Here is a 9112-nt window from a genome sequence, read left to right as displayed (position 1 = left end):
ATTCCCCATTGAGGACTTCTAGGATTTATTCTAAGTCTATATAATTATTGTACATTTAAAGAGACCTTTCTTGGGCTTTGAATCATGTAAAAGGGTTAAGTATTGAGTCAAATATGAATTAGGTAACGTCCACACCATGTCGACCTAAGAGAAGATCAAGTCGGACTAAGGACCCTATTCGACCCCATAAGAAGCCTATAAAATGAATGCCATTGAATTCATTTGGAGCATCATTCTCTCATCAAGTTTAGATTCTCTTATAGCTGGGAAGAAGTGTGAAAATCTCTTGTTGCTAGGCAGAAGTGAAAAGTTCTCTTGTAACTCGGAAATTCTATTGTCGAGAAGCTGAAGTGAGTGAAAGTTTGGGGAAGTCTAAGGAGACAAGGAAAATCGAAATTTTGGTGCCACTCTCTCTTCATTTCATTTCCTGGATTGGGAGATCAAAGTCTTCCAAGTTTCACCATTATCAAAAGCTGTCAATTGTCGTAAGTTACTGCATAGTCGAAGTTGTTGGGAAGAGATTGAAATTATGGGAGGTTGACTTGGTGTGGAGGGAAATTCTGGTCTTGGTCTAGGGTAAAGAGTCTCAAATAATACTATTGAAAGGAAGAACTATCTTGACTAGGTATTCCCCTCGAAGGGGCTTTTTCCCTAGCATGTGCCTACATCTGGTGTCTATTGTTTTATGTGTTGTTGCTTTTTGTATTTGCTTGATGAGCTAAATAAAGAATATATAAATAATCTTAATAATAAGAAACATCACAAGTAATTATCAAGATCAATAAAATATTTACTGCCTTTCTCATTTCCCAACATGGTATCAGAGCTTTGGTGAAGAAGGAAGAAAAAGGAAGTTTGAAGCACTTGATCCATTCATAGGTACTATCTTAGGTAAGGAGTCTATTATATTTAAGGAATATGTATAACTCAATCAAGGGTGAGAACAAACTTGAAGGAGCATCTAACTTTAGATCCTAGAAGAAGAGGATTGACCTAATCCTCGAGAAGAACAAGGTGTTGGATTTGGTAAAAGGAAATGTAAAGAAGACTACAGAAGAAGCCAATGATGCTGAAAAAGTGAAATTAAGGGATTTAGAATTGGTGGCTATGACTCTGATGGTAGAAGGGATAAAATACAATCTTGTCCCATTCATAGCTAATATCATCATGCTTAAGATATGTATGAAGCCTTGTCAAAGTTGTTCTCTATTAAGAACATTGGTCAAGTAGCAAGTTTCAAGAATGAGATGAGGACTATGAATATGGCTAATGAAGATATTGTGGCAACCTTCTTTGTGAATATAGATAGACTCAAGGACGATCTCTTGGCCATTGATGAGATTCTTCCAGACAAAGAACTAGTGATCACTTCTCTATTCGGATTGCCACCCTCTTGGGGTGCATTTGTTGCAGGTCTCAACAGTTGGAAGGTGGCTCCCACTTTGAAGAATTGTGGACCGCCTGTATTCAAGAATAATTAAGGATCTCAATGATTTCCAATCTTGAAGGAGTATCAAATGCTTATGTTTATCATGATAAAGGAAAGTGATTGACAAGAATGAGGAAGAAATTTGACATGACCAAGATAGAGTGTTATCAATGTCATAAGAAGGGTCACTATAAAAGTGATTGTCCCAAGAATCCAAAGAATAAGAAGAGAGGAAGGGATCAAGCCAACCTTGTTGTAGAAGGAGACTCAAATAAATTCAAGCCTGAAGAACTCGACATTAGGGACTTACACTATTAAGTCCATTTCTTGTAGCTTTACATATCATGTTTTATATGTTTTGGAATTTATAGGTTTTTAACATATTTTGGAAAAGACATTTTTGTATTTTTTTTAAGTTTGTATGTATCCCCCAAGATTTGGAGGGAACCCCCAACAACTCTCAAAGATAATTATCTCTTGTCTTTTCAGTTTTAGGCTCATGCACACATTCATTTTTTATTATATTGAATAATAATCACCTTTCTCCCTTCGTTGTCTTGACTAGGGAAAACATTTGAAAGGAGGATCTCTCAAGACTAGGGAAAACATATGAAAGAAGGAGGATCTCTCAAGACAAGGTTAGTTAATAAACAAAGGTATTCTTTGAATACAATGATTGAAAGGATTATTCATTTGATGATCTATTACTAACTTTGTTATGACTAGCTGTATTGAATCTTAGTGGTTCTTGTTTGGGTGATTCATCTCTTGATAAATCTACCCACCCCACTCTTAACTGATTTTGCAAAACCTAGACAGGTTTTGGAAAACCCTAACCGAAGAGTATGCTAATGTGAATGTTTGAAATCCTAAGTTGCTTAGGGATATTGTGAAATGCTAGTTGAAGTTCTATTGATGATGTCATGTTTTGGATTTTGGTATGATCGAGAAATTCTAACTTGTTAGGGTTGAATGATAAGGTCTAAAATCCTAGAACCTTTGAACATTTGGTAATATAGGGTTTTAATATGTTTCTACATTGGAACCCTAGCTCATTAGGATTTGGTGGAATGTGTGAGAAAGTCCCATATATTGTCTTAGAAATGTTTTCTTTGGTATGTAGGTGTTTTTCTGATCAAACCCTAATGTAATCAAGATGATTGTGTATAACTCTTATTGATATTTGTAAATTTGGGTTTGACTAACACATGATATGAAATGTATTTGCACAATGATGAATTATAGGCATATATAGATATTTCCTTATGGATGAAATCCTAGGTTGGTATAGGTCAATATGTATGAATATTGTTGGACATATGATATGCTTATATATGGTTATGAATTCCTAGATATATGTTGACCTAGTTATTGATGGTCATAAGTCTTAGGACTTAATGGAAGTCCTTGTCTTAGGACTTAAAGGAAGTTCTTGTTTCAAGATTTAGTTGAAGTCCTTATATGAGATTTTAGGATGATGATATCTGGAAATCTAGGGTGTTGTATCTAACCCTAGTGAAGTCAAAATTGTCTAGTATGTGTGATATGACAATCTAAAATCTATTAGATGATTGCTGAAAATCTAGGGTTTTGCAATTAAATCCTAGTAGTGACATTGTCTAGTCTAAAATGTAACAATCTGAGATCTATGCATGTAATGATTGTTGAGATTGTGAAAATGGAATTCTAAGGTTTTGGAATTAAACGTTAGTCAAAGTAAAATCTCTGGAATATGATGATTTGAGATTTGTATAAGTTTGTTGAATTTGTGAAAAATGAAATTCTAGGGTTTTTGAGTTGAACCTTGAAGTAGAAATCTCTGATGAATGTTGACTATATGATTTGAGATTTGTGAATAAATTATTGAAATTTGAATTTTTGGTTGAGTATGATGATTTCTCGGAAATCTATGGTTTGCAAACTAATCCTAGTAGTAGTTGGCCATGTTATTGATTGATTGATGATTGATTGAAAATCTGGGGGTTGGAACTAACCCTAGTGGAATCTGGTTGGGTTAATGACTAAGATGTGATTGACTTTGATTGATTCTTTTATATGAAATCTAGGATTTCTATGAATCCCTAGTGAGAAGTCTAACATATGTATTTTGAAAGGTTGTTAGATTCTTTGTAGATATATATTTGTGTAAATTGTTTCTAGGGTTTTATATATGTTGAAAGAAGGTATTCCATACCTTTGGAAGGAAAATTGAAACCCTATATGGAATAAATATTTTCATGAAGTAGTCTAGGTGTCTAACAAAGCCCCTAGCAATATGTTGAAGAGTATACGTCTCTTGTTTATAATTGATTTTGGGTATCTGATGTTAAGTTGAAATGATGTTTTGATTATGATATGGCTAACATCATGCTTCTATAGATTTGTTTGTACTTCTTATTGAAGTTGTGAAGGTACAAAATCTTCAACTTGGTGAAGATGCTCATTAATATGATAAGCATGATGAGGTTGATGATAAATCTGATGAAATGGTTGGAAGCCACAAAAGATTATCTGGTGTCGAAAAGGAAGAAGTTGATCTCCGAAAGGAAGCATGAATAGAAGAAATATCCCTAAGATTAAGAGGGAGTCTGAATGAAGAGGTGATTTCGGGTTGAGAGGGAGGGCATATCTGGATATTAATTTAAGAATGAACTTTAGAGGATATGTTGCTGCATGAGAAGTAGGAAAGAAAACATATGACTAAGGAATCTTCTGTCAAAGATTTGGTTGATAGTCCTATTATGGAAAGTTGAGAAGCAACATCTATTGTCTAAAAGACCCCGAAGGTTTGTATTTGATTATGTACATGTGAAACTATATTATTTATTGGGTTTGTGTTTGTAAAGGTGAATCTCTAGAAGGATTTGATAGCATGCTCGTTATCAATCAATTTGATTGGGAGAGATTGGACATTCTTGATTTGTTGGATCAAGGGGTGTTAAGGCTTTGCAAGTGAATCATTTCCTAGGAAGAAATTTGGTTGACACTTTGTGTTGAGGTCTAAGTGTTACACGGGACAAATCCCTCTTGCACACAAGAGTGATCTCCCTAGATCCTTGACGGAAATTAGAAACAAGCAAGACAATTGAACTAAATCTTTCCCTAAGTTAAACTTGTTTGAATTATAAGAATTAAAGCTAATGGATGAGCCTCTTACCTATTCCACGAAATGATCGATGAAGATCCCTTATTGTGATTCGATGCAGCTCTTCAATGCTTGATAATACCTGCAAGCATCGACCATAAAACGATAAAAAGGACATGCAATATAATAATCCAACCAACTTAACCTAATGATCAAGGAATTTAAGAATTGAAATTGCCTTAATAAACATTATAAACAATTGTAAACCATTCATTATTCCAATAAGACAAATTAATGGGAGAAAGTCTTCAATTGTATTAATCAAAGATTAAGGGGAGCCTTACAACCTTCACCTTGATGTCATGAGGTCCCTCCCAAATTCCTTCAAACTCCTTCTTAGATGACAAGTTTTCCAATCTCAAACCAACAACATAAGTTTGTCTTCTTTGAGTTCTGACCTCCTCAATCCCTCTACCCTGTAGTCATTTTATAGGCCAAGAGGAAGAAGTTTCAGATCCAAAAGAGGAGGATGAGACTCCTTCATTGAGGGATTAGGTTAACCTAAGAAAAGGGATGAAGATGCATCATCTAAGGATTATAGTTTGAATAGTCATCCCCTGGAAGCTTTCAGTTGGGAAATATTTGACCAACTATGTTTCTAGAATGTACTTTTTATTTTTACTTTCTTGAATTAAGTTGTGTAGGTTTATAGTGGCAAACAGAGCACATCTCTACGCTATTCTCAGACTTAATTCCAACGAATGCACGGGAAACTCTAGAAAAATCAGTGCAAGTGGAACTTAACAAGGTGTGACAACTATTTTCCCCAAATTTCTCATATACTTCAAAACATTTTGGATTGTTTTACTTCTGAGGTAGCTAGTTCAAACATGCTCAGATTTGGTAAAAAGACCCATAAATTGAACCCGAAAACCTCACATGGAAGACGAAAAGAAAAATGGTAGAGCAAGAGATCTTGTCAATATGTTGCTCAAGGAAGCACATACATGACAAAGGAGTGAGATGATGGAAGCCTTTACAAAATCTCATTGGATGGTGAGAATTTACAAAGATAAGCCACAAAATCTCTACCAGGCGGATCGACAAGAGAACTATCTCAGCACAATTATGGATCAACCACAAAAAAGATTTGCCACCAAAGTTTATTTGCTAGGTTGCATACTGTCAGCATCATAGTTGGCCCACAAGTATTATAGGGTATCTATATCCTCGGATATTCATTCACCACGGTTATGGGTCAACCACAAAAACCTTACCACCAAAGTGCATTTGTTAGGTCACACACTATCAGCATCACAATTGGACCACAAGCATTATAGGGTATATCTATCCTTGAACCTTCATTCATCATGGTTAAGGGTCATCCACAAACCCACAGTTATGGGTCAACCATGCAAAACCCTTACCTTCAACAACACCTGGTTTTGGGTCATCCACAAATCCACAGTTATGCTCCTATTCAACAAAGGCTTCTTCGAAGGGAAATTTATGCAATGGGGACCATTACTTCTTAAGGGGGGAGGATTGATCCAAGTGGAAAATAATTACCACATTTAATGATTATTTTTCTATCAGTGGTTGTTAAAACTATGGATAATGCATGATAATAAACAAAATAAATCATAATATTAACGTGAGAATATAATCGCATGATGATTTCAATTTTACCATTGTAATTTTGATTTCCCATGGATGGATGTTGTAAACCATGGTATTTACCCATGGTATTTGAAATGTAACAAGAGGCATGACTCTCAGTGAAAGATACATAGAAAAGTGTAAATATGGAACTTCATCGTGGAGTAAATCATCATTTTTCTCATAATGTAGTCTCATGGTATATTGCCCATTTCAATAAATATTTGAGTTCCTCTTATTATTTTTCTGCAATATTTCTCATACGCATTGAGTTCTTCTTATAATGTTTTTATACAATATATCTTTTATGCATCATGGCATATTCTAAGTTATTATTATACTATTGTGTTGCAATATTTCTCTTAAGCATTATGACATATTCCTTTGTTAAACAACTTGGATCATAATGACATTAATGCATCAAATCTCATGAGAACTTTCTAGCTGAGCACGCTTGGGCCAGAGTAGTATTGGGATGGGTGACATGCTGGGAAGTTTTAATTTTTTATTCTTGTGTCAATATTTATGCTCCAATGATGCAGATCACAAGGTGAGCAAGAGCTTTGGAAACAAATCTGGGACATAAAATATAATTTGTCTCTTTCTCAAGCAGATAAACTAAGAGCAACGGTTTACCCTTCAAGATCATCTATATAGTTTGTCTCTTTCTCAAGCAGATAAGCTAAGAGCAACGGTTTACCCTTCAATATCATCTATTTGGAATCTAGCCCAAGAAAACAAGCACCTGATTCAGGACAATGCCTTCTAGAGGATCAGGAATGCAAGAACAACTTGTAGAAATTTCACCTGTAGATCAAATTGATATATGCAATGTACTAAAGCATAATACTTGATCTAGTTCTACAAAACATTAAGCGAAAGCATAATCGATTTCATGAGCAACATCAAGCATAAACACATATAACTAATCAAGAGAAATAATCAACCATAACACAAGATATATCTGTTATAGACATTTTTGTGCCTTACAGCATGAAGCATGAAATGTCGATAATCTAAGGGATCCAAAGTCCCTAAACATGTTGTTCCTACCCCTAGAGGAACAAGGTCAGCAAACCACAGCACTGAAAATCAGTTCTCCACCTGAAAACACTCAAAAACAAGCTAATTCTGGATCATGTCAACTGCTCCACTGAGCATCTGCGCTGAATGTCAACTGCTCCACTCTGTACCTGCGCTGAATGTCAACTCTAATGAAGGCTACCTGCGCTGGGCGAGATTGGCCAAGTGGCACAGTCATTCTGCAAGGTGTCAAATGCCCAGGAAGCTTCCAAAATGACACTTGGATCAGGGAATTCGCCTTGTGATGAGTAAGAGGATCTAGATCTCCAAGTGGAAGCAAGAAACTCCAAGTGGACTCAAGAACTGAAGTATAACTGAAGTGGGAGAGGACACTAGTCAGCTTCATGCCAAACTCAAGCTGACTCATCCTTTCTCCAAATCTCCTATATATAGAGCTCTCTCATGAGGTTTAGGGAGGCTGGAATCTTGTGAATGTAAGGAAGTGTTGTTGGTTTGAGTATAGAACTATTGGGTGATTGCTTTGGAGGTGAAGAGGAGATTTCTCTCTGCTGGGAGGTGTTGTTGGATTGGGCCTCTTATGGTTGTAACACTCTCAGAACTTCACTTCTTCCATTAATAAAGCTTTTGAGGTTCTTCTATATGCATGTGTCTCTGTGGCGTATTGATGCTTGTATATTTGATTTATTCTAATCCTTGAATCAATTATGGATGTATGCTTCTTGTAGTTTCCCTTTCTTGTGCTTTTGCAGGATCTTTGTGTAGCTGGGCCAGTGAAAGAGCAAGGAGCTGGGAGCAAGCAGCAAGGAGAGAAGATTGGATCAAACATTAGCGGAAGACAACGGTTAGTGGATCTCTTTCTCCCCTCTCTTACATCTCATAAAGAAGTAATCTTGAATAGCTTTGCATTCGGTTGTTGCTGAGGTACTATCACCCTTAGAGTGGGATAGGGTCATTCCGTATTGGATACTTTTCCCAACAACAAATTGGCGACTCCGCTGGGGATCGTATCTTGTTGGTTGTTTGTGTTTTTGCTATTCATTTCATAAACACAGGGAGTACCGAATCGAACTGCATTTGGATCTTTCAAATGCAAAGTAGAGGGCAGCTACTCTAGCTCAGTTTCTGGGCAAGTTTATGATTTGAAGAGCTGATCCACAAGGACTCTAATAAGCTCTTAGTGATAGCTTTTCATCCTCCTTGTCATCCCTTAGTGTGTCCTTGACTGATAGCTTCTGATTTGGCCAAAAACTGTGAATTTTTGAGCAATCTGTGGCTCGGAAACCAAGAGAAATGAAAGTTTCGTTCTTCAGTGCAGGCTATGTGAAGGCTGTCTGCATTTCAGCGCAGTTCCCGAAGGGGCTACCTGCACTGAAGGTCAAACTGCCTGTGTACCACCTGCGCTGGACCAGTCTTGCCTTGTGCTACTGGGGTTTCCTGCTGTTTCTTGCCCTGTTTTCACTCTTGTTTTTTGCTGCCTGTTACCAGTCAATGTGCCTATCTGAAACCAACTTTCCTTGCCACTATTCCACCTCGGTTGTATAAAGAAACTGTGTTTGTTCTTTGTGTATTTCTTGTATCATTTACAGTTTCCCATAACGAAAGTGAACTAGTCTTGCTGTGGCCTCTTAGATCTAGACCTGTGATAAAGTGTCGTTTTGATCTTAAGAGTTAGTTTGTTTGCTGTTCATAGCTGATTGAGTTTTTGCTTTCGTCATATGGTTTGAATTTATATATTTCTAGTGTCGAAACAAGTAAATCTTAAGGTGTCTTTTGATTTTGGACAAGCTTGTTTGCTTTCACTTGAAATTGAATTCAAAGTTATACAACAGCTTTCTTTTTGTGTCGCACAAACATTAAGAAAGGGAAAAGAAATACTTGCATTGTGCATATGCATT

The 9112-nt window shown here is 36.3% G+C and overlaps 1 pseudogene; it reads left to right on the top strand.

Moving 5' to 3' along the window:
• Positions 1-1262: 1262 nt before the first annotated feature.
• The window catches only part of LOC149218452 (uncharacterized), a 33680-nt pseudogene continuing 25830 nt past the window's right edge, over positions 1263-9112 (top strand).

This window comes from Pinus tabuliformis, chromosome Q (assembly GCF_031772625.1).
Source record: "Pinus tabuliformis cultivar Carrire ecotype Pingquan chromosome Q, CPIR1, whole genome shotgun sequence".
Taxonomy (NCBI): Eukaryota; Viridiplantae; Streptophyta; class Pinopsida; order Pinales; family Pinaceae; genus Pinus; species Pinus tabuliformis.
The sequence above is the reverse complement of the archived record's forward strand: the minus strand, read 5'-3'. Positions and strand labels throughout refer to the sequence as shown.